This window comes from Corapipo altera, unplaced genomic scaffold, assembly GCF_003945725.1.
Source record: "Corapipo altera isolate COAL_440 unplaced genomic scaffold, ASM394572v1 2b, whole genome shotgun sequence".
Classification (NCBI taxonomy): Eukaryota; Metazoa; Chordata; class Aves; order Passeriformes; family Pipridae; genus Corapipo; species Corapipo altera.
Genome location: NW_020884874.1, coordinates 5,470,103 through 5,484,093, shown reverse-complemented (window position 1 = coordinate 5,484,093; position 13,991 = coordinate 5,470,103). Strand labels below are relative to the sequence as shown.

The following is a 13,991-nucleotide window of genomic DNA, read 5'->3' as shown; positions in this document are numbered from 1 at the left end:
TACACAAATATTTTAAAAGCAGTGACTTGTGGAGAGAACTTAAAAAATCAAATGATATGACAATTTTTGTAGAAATCTGTAAGAATTGAGGTGCATGTCGTATCAGTAACATCAATTGTTTCTTTTTCTAAACTGATATTCTTGAAAGCAGCCAAATACCCATCAAAACACTTCTATCTGCTCCAGTAAAACACACACTGTAACATTTATGTGTATTAATTAACTTAAACATTTGTATTGCTCACTAAACTGAAGCGTTTTTTTTTTCACTCTATCTGCATTGTGTTCAACAGAAATAAAATATAATACTAAAAATTAGTGATATTTAATTTATAAATAAAGAAAACCAGGAAAAGTTTGATTTTCCAATTCATTGGATTGGCAGGTAGTCACGTTAAGAAAAGTGTGACAGTTTTGTTATGTTCAAAAGAGATTATACACAAGTCACACCAGCGAAGTGACATGAAGGTCCACCTGCCCAGTGTTTTGCAGAAGCAGAAAATGAAATCAACACATTTGTTACAATAACACCAAAAAACTCAAAAAGAAATATCAAAACTATTTTTAAGTGCATTACAGAAGCAAATTTTATGTTAAGGACAAATTCCACATTCAGTCATTACTTCAGAAAAACTAGGAAACAAGTAGTACATGCCTGGAAGAAGTCAAGAAACATGAACAGTTGATGCAGTTTTCATTAAGCTTAGAAAATGTAGCTTTTTCTACCAACATTCACGAGTATTTTTATTGCTTCTTTTTTTTTCTTCCTAACAAATTTTATGCTAGTACTGGCTGTCAGAGCTTTTAAGCACTTTAAAATGGACAGTACAGCATACCTTGAGCTAGAATTTTTCTTATTAAAGTTTCATTTGTAACAAAGTTAAAAAAAAAGATGTAGAAAGGAAGAAAGATCCATTATTTAACAGATAGTTTATGTACAATGTATGTAGTAAAACTCCACAATAGAAAATAATATACAGTATGGAAATTATGAAGCATCTTTAATACAGTTTTCTGAAATAACTAACTGTTTGTTTTAGTTTATTCTACTCAGCTGGAGTAGAGTATTTTCCATGGGTAATGTAAATACAAAGCATGTACTGCAGGACATATTGCAAGTGAAGGGTTTGTTGTACATAATATGGTTGTAACATAATATGGTTATGTTAACAAACGCAATTGTGTGTAATGCACATTAATATTTTAATGTGAAAATGAAAAAGAAACTTACTAATATGACCAAACTTTTTTATCTGATATTTTACTTTTCTCTGTTGACAATTTCCTTGCTGCTGTCATTATAGTCAGCTCTCAACTCTTGATTATAAAATACCTCCCTATTACTATGTGTTTCAAACTGTGAAGGCATCCCTGAGGTGAAAATGCCAATTTGTCCCATATTTCTAGTTTCAGCTTAGCTGGGATCATGCTTCTTTGTTGAGTCAGCAGAAATGATTCTTGGATTTAGAAGAAAGTCTACAGTAACATTTCAGGTTTCAATAAACAGCAATTAGGAGTGGGCTTCAACCAGTACCCAAGACGTTTGTTGGCATTTTACTCATCACTTCATCTCTAGATTCAGAATAGTCCCTTACTTATTCCCACAAGAATAGTACTCTGTTGTTTTTCAGTGTTTAACTCTCTACATTTTACTATATCTCAGAATAACCTCCACTACAGTATCTTATTTGTAATGTTTCATCTTACTATCAGTCTATTACTTTTTTTGATTGGAATGAACATATAAAACCAGACACTGGTGATTATGCTGTTTGTTATTACCAAAGAAAATGACATAATTTCAGCTACTTTTACCACTGCTAACAGTTGGTAACCACTGGCAAATGCTGACTTTCCAGTGGCAGCAGACATAGTACTTACTGTGCATGAAAAAAATAACAGTTTGTTTCATTTTGGTTACACATCATTAAACAATGACAGATAATTTATCCTCCATCCAAAATTAATTTCCTCCATATAGGTCAAATTATGATTTCTGGAATCAGAAATCCGAGGGCTTTTTTTTAGTGCCATACCTATTTGCTAAATGCATAACTATGAAACCAGCATTGATTTTTTTTTTTTCAAGGGTGATCTTAAAGGAGTACAGTATGAACCATGTCATGTGGCTCTCTTTGGTTTATACACGGGGATTTTTTATGTTCAAGACAAAGCAATATTTATTAGAACCTACAAAAGGACCCTCTGGAAACAGTCAAGGAAGGCTTTTAATGAGCACTGAGCACCATTTTTATCACAAGATATGGCAGAGGTGTCTGCAGACATGGTAGGTTAGAAATGTGTATATATGAAAAAACTAGAAGTCTTTTGTCCTTAAGGGATTTCCTTTAGGACAGTGATAAAAGTGTATTTTCTTTTATTTTATTTTTTTCCTTGTCTGATTAATTAAGAATGGGTAAATGACCAAGAAACAGACATTGTAACTCTTCCTAGACAGAGGGATCATTTATGAATGTAGTATTTTACATTATTCTTCTAAATGGAGGAACATAAAGACAAATGAATGAATTCACATTATAAAAAGTAACCAATTCTAGCAGAGAACCTGTATGGTTTACTATGCTTGAAGATATACATGGAATGGATGGTTCTATACTGATATATTCCTAACAATAATAGTTTTAAAATTAACTCAAAAATTTTTAAAAAATCCCACAGCATCTGCCATAAAATAATTCTGAGAAAATATAAGTAAGTACTTGTAACATTCACAGAAAGATTACATTAGAAGGGTGAGCTTATAGATGAGTCAGAGCTAACCAAGTGGTAAAATCAATGGACTGATTCAAAACATCATATTTTGTCTTTTTTAAGTGAACATATTTTTTTTCAAATCACCTCTAGTACAAAACTTGTCTGTGTTGCTTTTTATGTATCATAAATGTTATTAGAGTAGCTTAATCAATTTGATGTCAAAGCTTATCCAGGCTTTACTGGTGCCTCCAACTGGAGTATTGAATGCTTTGGTACAAAACATTTCTTTGGTACAAAGGGTTAGAATGACAGCATACAATTTCATACTTACAACTCAGTCTTTTAATCAACTGTACTTCAGAACTGTATAAGTAGAATAAAATTTTCTGCTGTTTTAAAATGTCACAAATGCATATGAAGATAATTACTTGCACAGCTAATAGACTGGTTTAGTATCTTCTCTGTAGATTGCTTTCTGGCTATAGAATAGTCCTGTCAAAGTTTAATCCTTTGCAGTATACAATTTTAATCAAATGCATAGAACTGCTAATATTTCAAATATTATGATATGTGTACCGAGACAGAAATGTGTAGCTTGTTGAATAAGCCATCTAAAATTACTTGGCTCTCTGAAATGATTTGACAATTTCAGTAAAAAATGGGGGGGTTAATATGTATTTTGGTTTTGTTTTTTGTTTGATTTAGATATTTGGGTAATTTTTTTTTTTCTTAATTAACCAAGGTGAGCCAATTCAGCAATACTCATCTTGATTGAGGGATATCTATGATTACCCAACCTATAATGACTGTTAAGAGGGAAGGTTTTGAGGTATGGCTTTCTCTTCTCTATGTTTTTTTAAATAGTCATTTTATTAGATGTTAATTTTAGTCTCCAACATGATAACTTCTGATTACGATACTGATTTTCTATAAAAGCAGTTTGGTCACAGAGATCAGTTTTATGATTCTGATTCTCAGTATCCAGCTGCATACCTTCATTCTCTACCTTTACAGACAAGCTGTAGTCTGTCTTGTCTTTACCCTTCAGGGATTGTACCTACCGAAACAAAACTGGGCTAACAAACATATGTATCAAGAAAGTATTTAACAACCAAAGTACCTCTACTCACTAGAGCATTAATTTATTTTCCCAAGCTTACATCTTAGTGATAGATACAAAAACTGTAGTAGATGTTTTTCTCATACCGGACACAAAACAAGAATTTCAATAGAACTGAAAACTCCCTCTCTGCTAGCTCTTATCTTTTCCTTTTTTGAGCTGCAACTGATTATGTAAATGTAAGGAAAGAATGCAACATGACGTCCATGGTCTCCTCAAGTAGCATCTCTGAGTGTGGCACTAAACCTGCATTATATGGGAAAACTGTTGTTTAAACATGTCTTAAAATGGCTTTTGGTGGTCTCTTTACAAACACATGCTTCTTCTTCCCAGCACCCCCCAGGACAAGTGTTATCCATGCAGGAATGTCCTGGGAAGGTGTCCTGAGGTGTTTCCCATTGGCCTTTGTTAACTCCTTCCTGTGATTGGGTGTTCCTGTAAGCCCCTTGAGACTTCTAATTGGTTACTCTGTGAATCCTCCTAAACCCTATAAATGTAACGTCCCCCACAATAAAGCTCTCTTGCCTCCTCTCCACGCCCGGTGTCCGGTCTCTGTGCCTGCCATGGAGCCATGCGCGGTGGGGGAGGGGAGGGCACCTCTCCCCTCCAGGCTCAGGGCCAGAAGAAAACCCTGAAGAAACCCCTGGAGTTCCCTTTCCCCATCCTTCAAGGCGTCGCAATGGTTCTTGAGATGGAAATGGAAGTAGAACTGGACCGCCCCACGTCATGGGTGGGGAAAGGGATCCAGATCTGAGTGTTGTTAGTTTTCTCTTCCTCAGAGGTGCAATCCTATTGATTGATGTATAGACAAGCATGTCAAAATCTAACACATACATGGGCTAGATTCATTATGTTTTCCACCTTTTGCTTCTTGTCAGTTTGATCTCTACTGGAGGGACCATAGAAGCCACTTATCATTCTTGTTGCCAAAGGGCATCTATGCTGTTCGTTTACTCAGCCTTGCAGAGATATATTTAACTTGCTAAAATTAACAAAATAGCTGCTGTCTGCACATAATTTGTAGAAATAAATATAAGTTTTTTCACTGTGCACTCATGGATATGTACACTCATGGGTAGTAATGTAGATCTAATACTCAAAACATTTATTTTCAGACAACTGACAAAATTGGTATGGTAAAGACAATCTTTTCAGCCAGATTCCTCTTAAAATATTTTGAAAACTCTTACAGACAACCTGAAGAGGAAAAGTGTATTTCACACAAGCTTTTAACATTTGTTTTTGTTCTCTGATTGAGAATTAAACAAAATATATCAAAATGCACTACAATAAAATTTCTGTGCCTGTGTTCCATGGAAACAGCACATGAAACCACTGAATGTATTTTCTTTTTTAAAAATATGTAGTTGACCTCATCAGATGAAAGGAAACAAATGGAATGGAAAAGGATGATAACACCTTGCTACAGTGAACTCACAAGACTCAGACTTTTAAGAAAAATGAAAATTAACGTCATGAAGGCTACACCATGATGTACCATACATGATAGCACAAATCCAGCACTAGATTTTCAGAGGTGGGGTGAGGTTTTTTCACCAAGTAAATAGATGTTTCTTCTGAATTTTGGTTTAAGTACTTCATGGGCTATAAAAAGAGAAAGACACCACTTCAGTATTTTAAGTATTGTCACAATTTAAATATTTTTTATTCAGTCTTTATATTTTATGTTACACTGTGATAAGTTGTTTTGAAGGGAAACATGACATATTTAATCCAGAAAACATTGAAAAAGAATATTGCAGAAATGCCTAACCACTTACCATTTCTCCTGTGAAACAAATTTTGTATAAAATCACCATGGTGTCAAAGGTACATTTTTCTTTTCAAAGATCTCTATTATCATCTATACAACAAGGTCTGCACACAAAGGAAGCTATAACACATTTTGAAAGAATCCGTAGTACCTCAAAAGAAAAATGTTACTAAAATACAGCACTAATTTTCGTACATCTTCATTTTACTATAACCTTTAAAACACCCTTCAGAGAAATTGATTCTAGAGCCTTCACACAGATACCTCAACAAAAACATTTTCCATGTCAACTGGTATTTAGAACTGAAATTCTCCAGTTAAGCAACAGCATGAACCAGAGGGCTTCTCTTGACAGGGACAAAATGTAGAATCATAGAATCATTTATTTTGAAAAGAACCTTTAAGATCAAGTCCAACCATTAATCTAACACTACCAGGTCCACCCCTAAACTGACTCTCTCATTGACACATCTACATGTCTTTTAAATACCTCCCAGGATGATGAGTCCACCACTTCCCTGGGCAGCCTGTTCCAATGCTTGACAACCCTTTCAGTGAAGATATTTTTTCCTGATATCCAATCTAAACCTACCAAGGAGAATTTGAGACCATTTCATCTCATCCTATCTCTTTCACTTGGGAGAAGGGGCCAACCCTCACCTTTCTAGAACCTCCTTTCAGGTAGTTGTAGAGAGCAATAAAGTTTCCCCTGAGCCACCTTTTCTTCAGGCTAAACAACTCCCACTCCCTCAACCACTCCTCATAAAACTTTTACTTTAGATTCTTCACCAGCTTTGTTGACTTTCTCTGGACACATTCCAGAATCCCAATGTCTTTCTAGCAATGAGGGGCTCAAAACTGAACACAGGATTCAAGGTACAGCCTCACCACTGCTGAGTACAGGGGGATCACCTAGTCCTGCTGGCCACACAATTTCTGCTACAAGCCAGGATACCACTGGCCTTCTTGGCCCCCCGGGCACATTGCTATCTCATGTTCAACTGACTGTTGACCAATACCTGCAAGTCCTTTTCTGCCAGGCAGCTTTCCAGTCACTCCTCCCCAAACCTGTAGTGCTGTATGGGGTTACTGTGACCCAAGCACAGGACCTGTCCCTGCGCCTTGTTGAACCTCATAATTACCCTCGGTCTATTGATCCAGCCTGTCCAGATCGCCCTATGGAGCCTTACTGCCCTCCAGCAGATCAACACTCACATGATTTTGTGATCGCCACACCTCAGATGGCCTCCAAACATCACATCCATCACAAGTCTTTCTCTGTTCACAAAGAACAGGTCCAGCAAGGTCATTTCCCCAGTAGATTCCCTCACCAGCTGTGTCAGGAAGTTATCTTTCACACAGTACAGGAACCCTATTGACTGTTTCCACTCCACTGTATTCTATTTCCATCAGATGTTTGGTAAGTTGAAGTTCCCCAAGTCACTGTAATTGAATTATTACCCTGCACATGTGTCAAAAAACTGCATGTTCCAATAGCAAGGGTGTTTGGCTCTCCCTTATATGAACAGATGATTGCCAACAGCACAGAATTTCAGGATACTAATGTGTTAAAATACATATAGCCAAGCAAACCCAACCCACAACCCTAAGCAGTTGACAGATTTTCGAAGACTAAAAAATTAAGGGAAAGCCTATTTATTCACTTCCTGAGTTAGAGATATCTGGAAGGGAGAAAGGACAGTCCTCAATAGAAAACATCTCCTTGACCAAGAAAGCTTTCTGCAAAGAACAGAAGGATTCCCAAAAGGGAATAGGAGTGTAACTGGAATGAATGGGGATTCTGGCTGAGGGCTTATGGAGTGCTGTTCCACAATAACAGATGATCAGAGTAAATGGTTTTTTGCTTGTCTGGTACAATCCTGATAATTAAAAGTCTTCTTTCCTGCAGAAAAGACAGTCTCCTTCACAGAAATTCAGACTTATTCAAGGAAATCATTTGACAAATGCTTAACATTTTATATGTTTAAATAACCAGTTGTGAAATCCTGTTCCTTTGAAACAAGAACTTGCTGTAACTGAAATATCCAGCTTACACCAGAACTGGAATTTGCAAGTGCATAGGAGGGTCTAGTGAAGAGGGGAATTCAATAACTTTCTTGGGGAAAGTTTGCAAGTTCAACTCTTTTAATTCACCAGGTATTTATATACATGCTTTTAAAAAATGTAACTGACTTTTTTTGACCAAGAAGGATTTTTTAAATTCCTTTTTTGACTTTGACACATAATTAGTTAGTGTTATTTAAATACAAATTTTATATGTTCAGGATGATTATTGATGCTTTGTTTTCTACCAAGTTAACCCACTGAGCCATAATGTATGATTTAAGACCAGTCCGTTTAGACAGTTTTAGGATATATATAATCACACTAATTTATTCCAATTCTATTTGTTTCCTTGGAAGTTTCTCAAATACTTTGATGCATTTTACTTCTCTGTCTTTCCCTTCAAAGTCACAATGAATTCCCGTTAGGGGTATTGTAAGAATATATCCTCAGGGTTATGATTTATTCTTAGGCAGACTGACTAAAACTTAGTTTTCTTCTATCTCACTATTACTCAAGGGAGATTTCAAAATGTTAAGTCTCATTGGCTTAGATTCAAAGGGAATTTAGGAGCTAATGCATCTCAATACCTAATTTTTAATCACTGGTCCCAAGGTTGGAATCATAAAGATCCCTATATGATTCATTAGAGAAGTCAGACATCTTAAAATAAGCTACACAAAAAATGTGCTTGCTAAAGAGGGATCTATGTACACATTTAATTCTTCTTCTGTTTTGAGAAGATACAGCCTATGACTCTCACTGTCCTGTCCCAGGGAACTGTTCTATCTCACCTATTCTGGATGCCAGGATGAACATATCAGATATATATTGAAAATGTTTTCACTTTACATAGAGTAAGAGATACCAGTCACTCAAGAAGGATTAGGCTGTTAGATTTTAATCTTGTGATAAAAACCTTCAAGAAAGGTGTGAGAAAGCCTGAAAGCTGTATTTTCCAAGATTTACCTTGACATTTCATTCACTGACTTTCATTTGTATCACAGATGCTTTGGTTATGTTTATGGTGTCAAATAGAATGACCTAGGACTAACATGGCTATGATTAAATTTTCATTCGTCCCTCATACAGGAGGCCTTATCCATAGTGCTTGGTAGGAATACCCTTAGCTTTTTTCAAAAGCTTTTGTTATTTGTTCTTCTTCAGACTACTTTGCACAACCTGCAAAGGCATTAGCAATCATGAACCAAAATGGTTAAAGAGCGTCAGATCCTCAACTTTATGTCCTGAATATTAAGTTTACTAGTATGACCTTTATGGCCTAGGATGAAATGCAAGACCTCCCGATTCTCAGGGGAAAGCATTACTATTACACAACTGTTAAGAAGTGCTACCTCTTATTTTCACTTTAGCCTGGTAAGTTTATTTCCCTAGAATAGGCAGTGGTGGGGGGCCACATCACTCACTTTTATGTAGAAAATAGATGTGAAGTTGATTTCCTATAGAGAAGACCAAAAATAACCCCAACCAACAAAAACAAACTAGCATTCTCACATTTTAGAGGAACAGTGTAACACAAAAGAGAAATTTCAAAGTGGGCTTGAGTAAAAGTCATGACGAGAAAAAATCTGAGAAACGATTTTATGAATCCTAATGAGGCAAGGACAAGAGAAGTGAATCAAGCTATCCAGTTAAAACAGAATTTTTGGTCATATGCAAAGGCAGAAGGTCAATGCAGCAGATGAGGTTTTCAGGATCATAGTTCTGTGCTAATACCTCTTTTCTAGTGATTATAATTTTATTTTTTGTTAATTTATTCCATGACATCAGATTAGTATAAGCAGTGTCTTCCCTATTTCAGACTGATCTGTACTTTAGTCAGATCTGATGATTCCTTCTAATGTATGAACACATCCAAGCAGGAAAAGGATAAATGTGCATACATCTTGTGTTCTGATGCCATGATGGTCCTGCAGTGTCCAGGAACAAACAGGGAGTCCCACAAAAAAAAGAGTCATAAACTGGACTGTCGTTGCTTGACTTGTAACCTGAATGACTCTGGTTTGTAAGGCAGCTACTTTTTCAGGCACAACCAGGGTAAAGGAAGTATTAGATACCACAGGAAATGTTATATAGACAGTAACCCTAAACAGTCACACAGTGCATGCTTCATTTCAGGAAGACACATGCAGAACATATATGCAAAAAAAAAGGAAATATAACACAAAGACTACTAGTCAAAACCAGAAATACTGTATGCATTGTAAAACCCTTGACTTAACATTTACAAAAAAACCCACTGTGATTATAGTCTAATGCTAATGGAAATATTCATGTAATTCATATTTATGACCTTAGTGAGAACCAGCTCAACTTGCGTACAGATGGCCAGACATTTCCCGGGGAAATATTTTCACTGAAAAACATTTCACTGGGTCTGAATGCTTTGATGACTCCTCTCAGGTTTGACTACATTTTGCCAAATCAAAGGCAAATCCTCCAGTCCTGCCAGGCTGCTTCAGAGCAATCAATCTACTGCTGCCAAGTTTGGCAGGTCTGGGACTGATCAACCAGAATATTTCCAGAACAGAAAACCTGAAAGCTTTGACTGTCAAAAGCTGGGATAGGTTCACATAACTAATTTGTTCTGGGTCAATCTACATAATGGATTTGCCCTGGAATTACTGACCCTGGAAGCAGTTGGGTATGGTGTTTCCAGGTCTGGAATGATTGTCTGATAACTGAACAATTACAAGATCCTGTGGCTTGAGAGTCTACAGAATGGGTCTGATGGTCTTAATAAAGCCTTCTTAGAGTCTGTGAGGCACGGTGCAGAAAAGCTCTGAAGGGCTCAGGTGATCTCTTAGACATAGCAAGCTGTATGCAAAATCCAGGACCTAAAAACCCCCATTGGCTTTTCCATTCTGCCTTTTAATCTTGTCTGCATGGTGAAGCATTCTGAAGACTTCCAGAGCTGCTCAACAGCGCTACTTTGTCAATTCCTCTAGTCTAGTGTCTTAGGCTCAAATGTGGCACATTCAGAAATTCTTCTTTTATGGAAAGTTATATGTATATATATGTTTACATATACATATATATGTGATTATATATAGAAACACAGATAGACATATACATACATGTATATATGCACACACGTATGCATACATATAAAAAGATACATGTATGTATGTGTGTTTGAATTTAATTCTGGGAAGAAAGTCAGAATGGCAAGAAACCATTAAAAAGGGTAATCTCCACAAAATGTCACACTTATGGGAGCATCTAATGAATGCAGAAAAACCATCAAGTAGTCTGTTCTATATAGCAATAGAGACACTACAATACAAAAGATACCTTTATTTGTAAGAAAAGTAATGTTACAAAAGTAAAGAAAGCAGTCTGGAATACGAAGAATACTTTCATTGTTATTCTCAGCTACATAGGTTTTAAAGGCCCGTTCTCTATTTTTTAATTATTTTTACCCTTAGATTATTTTATTCTTGCAGTCAAACTCCAAATTTTAAAGGAACAATTCTCTGAGTTTTTGGTCACTTATCTCTTTTCTCTCTCTTGCCAGGGTACTCAATTTTTGAATTTAGCTGAATCAGCACGAATCCAACTGTGAACTGTAAAACAGTTCTGGAAAACCACTCAGTATTTCATTTCAATGTTAGCACACAATGCCACCCAATATCAACCCCACAAAAGTATTATAGTGTGAAAAGCAGATTTCTAAAGGTTTGCTTCCACATTTGACATGTGATTTTTATCCGACCCATTCAAACAACTCCTGCACAAAATGAGGAAATCAGTATTGTTAGGACTCTAAGTGTATTCACTACAGTTTCTACTTCTTTTATTCCTTTTTTTCTAAAAAGCAATAAGAAGTTTCATTAGTTCTAAGAATTGAGTGTTAAACACTAGGTATCTGAAAAAAAGATAGCTTAAAATAAAAATTTTAAGTAAATTAAAACCAAACTGAAACACAACCAAAGAGAAAAAAAAAAACCACCGCTGCTGACTCCTCATATTCTGTTAATTGATGTCCTTTAATGAGTCTTAATTACTTTAAATGAACAAGAAAATCTGAAATACTTCTGCATTTCTAGAGTATTTTCATGATCTTTATACAAAGAAGTCTATTGCATTTATGGAAAAATACATATCTAGGTATTAGTAAGTTGTGCTGATGGATAATAGAAGAGCAAACAAGATTAATTAATTAATGTTAGGCAACTCAGCAAGTTGGTGCCAAGCCAAAGAAATTGAAACCCCTTTATTTAATCCAGGTATAAGATCACTCTTTTGGAAATGGCAAAAACACAGCATCTTTAGTATCTCAAGGTGTAGGGATAGTTGAAACTTTGGAAGAATTTGTAGCAGAAAGCTACAACTCATTTTACTTAGGAAGACTGCAAAATGCCTTCTCAAAAAGGTTAGATTTTTTTTTTCCTTTTGCAGAGGGAGTTGCAGAGAGAAAGCTGTGTTATCTCTCTCTGCTATGCTGGAGAGAGATAAGCCTCACAAACACGTACAGGGCCCCAGCAGCTGAGAGAAGGTGTGAAGGATAGGGAAGAGAAGACAGAAAGTCCTGGAGAGGACAGGGTCTTGCCTTTTCTCCCTGGTGCCCCGTGCTTCTACAGCACTGAGAAGTATTTGTAAGCTTTTTGTGCTCTGGCCTTCTAAATAAACTTTTTGAAAATTCATTGGTTGAACATATGTGAGATAGTGGGATAACTTCTTGGAAAAAAAAGCTGGGGATACAAGACCCATCTTAACTGTTGTGGAATTTCTTGCTTCAGACAGACAGAACATAATGAAAAAGATTTATTTTGCATTTAAAATAACAAAAGAAGAAAAAGCTGGAAGAAATGGGGGATCCTCTGAAAAGTTTAGCAAAGATAGTTTAGCTCTGCATTGAAATATTTTGCCTTCTTTTAGATGAATTTGACAAATGAACATTTAAAAAGTATGAGAAGTGACTTAGTGACCTTAAACTGGGACTTTCTGGCTGAAAAGTACCCACATTACTGAAAGTGCTTCAGACATACGGATGAAAGTAATCTGTAGAGTAGTACATGTGTTCATATGCTCTATTGCTATCCTATCTGAATGTCACAGTGCCACATGCACCAAAATGGGATCATGAAAATACACAAATGGCTTAGCTGATCTCATCTGGACTTGGAAAAGTTCAGATAGGCCTGACCTGCAGTAATATATTGCAAAATCCAAAGGAGATTGAGCCTACATATAAACAGTTACCTATAACTTCAGCTTCAGATCCAATATATCCAAAATAAAAAAGTATCATAAAGTTAATAGTTTGGACATTAAAGTTTTCTTTCATTACTTCTTTCCTCAGTGGTGAAAGTAATAGTTGGTTTTGACCTCATGACAGCTCAGAAGACAGGTGCCAGCCAAACAACACAGAGGATTTCATCATTTTCATTTTAGGAAAACTGAAGGAAGATCACATGCTGGGCAGGAAAGCATGAAGATTGTTTGATAAGATTCCATTAAAGTGAGCTGACAGCAAGGTTAGAAGTGAACTGGGAAAACCTCACCTGGGTAATATCTGGGAAAGAAACAATCAGCTTGACATTTCACATTATCAAAATGAAAGTCAAGTGTTCCTTTTTAAAGGCAGTACATCCAATACTGGGATCCATCTAACGCATTCTGACTGAAGAAATCATTTTCTTCCTGTGGTGAACATGACAGAAGAAAAGTTCTAAAATCACACTAAATATTGTAAGAAGTATTGCTGTAAGTGTGCTGTATCTTGCCTTGCTACATGATGATATTCAAAGACTCATTTAATGCTAAGCTAACTCCATTTTTGATTTTTTTTTAATTTAAATATTCTGTCATAGCCTCATTAGCATCTGATTACTAAGCAGTTAGTTAAGGAAAAGGACAAAGAAGGAAAATTAGATGCAACATTATAGGGCATATTTTCACCTTGATGAGCAAGAGAAACTCATTAGGGGTTACTGAAAGTCATACACATGCTTCAGAGGAATAATGTCCTCAAGGTATTTTGTAATTATTAAAATGTCAAAGAAACAATATCTATTTTTTATAGATAAAAGAGCAATTTGTCAATAACAGATAGGAATACATGTAAGGAAAAAACTACACAGACAGGAGAAATATAATTAGACAGTTAAGGAATTGCTTTTTTGATGTGATGGAAGGAAAAAGGAATTGTAAGAATAAGATAATTGTAATTTGAAAGCTAAAATTTTTAAATGTATACAGAAATTAATAACAGTTTCTTCACTACTTGGCAGGGGCTTCTGAATGTTGTCTTCTATTCCTTTTTTGAAGGGAAGGAGGATGTGGGATTTGAAA

At 35.8% G+C, this 13,991-nt stretch overlaps 1 long non-coding RNA gene across 1 annotated transcript; it reads left to right on the top strand.

Annotated features, from left to right (window-relative positions):
* The first annotated feature begins 3,450 nt into the window (after positions 1-3,450).
* LOC113942967 lies at positions 3,451-13,179 on the top strand. Its single transcript, XR_003526132.1, has 3 exons — positions 3,451-3,544; positions 12,096-12,286; positions 13,000-13,179. It is a non-coding gene; the product is annotated as an uncharacterized LOC113942967 (long non-coding RNA).
* Positions 13,180-13,991: the final 812 nt, after the last annotated feature.